This window comes from Eubalaena glacialis, chromosome 15, assembly GCF_028564815.1.
Source record: "Eubalaena glacialis isolate mEubGla1 chromosome 15, mEubGla1.1.hap2.+ XY, whole genome shotgun sequence".
Taxonomy (NCBI): Eukaryota; Metazoa; Chordata; class Mammalia; order Artiodactyla; family Balaenidae; genus Eubalaena; species Eubalaena glacialis.
The window spans coordinates 71,944,562-71,945,129 of NC_083730.1; positions in this window are offsets into that span (position 1 = coordinate 71,944,562).

The following is a 568-nucleotide window of genomic DNA, read 5'->3' on the forward strand; positions in this document are numbered from 1 at the left end:
CACTTTTAAAATCCTTTTCTGAAGTAGACAGGAAACAAATAGAATTCTATATGTACATGCCATGTTCCATGTGCTATACACAGCTGTCTGGAGGAACCACCTTTCCTCTAATGACAAATGTTGGCAAATGCCATCAGCCTCATTAGAAAACAAAATTTCACTGGGAATGTGACATGGAAAGAGAAGAATTATCCAACAAAACAAACCAAGGAACTTAAAGATACCAAGCTGGACAGCTTATGTGAAAGTGACAAGTTAGTGGTAGAAGCAGTCAGAGATTGAAGATTCCCAAGGAGACAGAAGTCACAGCGTCAGTTTGCTCAGGAAGGACATCCTGAGGAAAGTGACATTTGTGCTAGGCTTTGCCCAATAAGAACACAGTTGCATAGGCTGAGACAGAAGGAAAAGGTGATCCAGGGACAACAGTGTAGAGGCAGGAAGGCAAGGGAACCAGACATCTGGGTCCTTCAGAAAGCAGTTCCCAAGTCCCTGATCTGAATCATGCCCTGGGCTGGGTGTTGGATAGTCGCATGGCTGAGGCAAAGGCCCTGCTCTTGCTGACCCTACA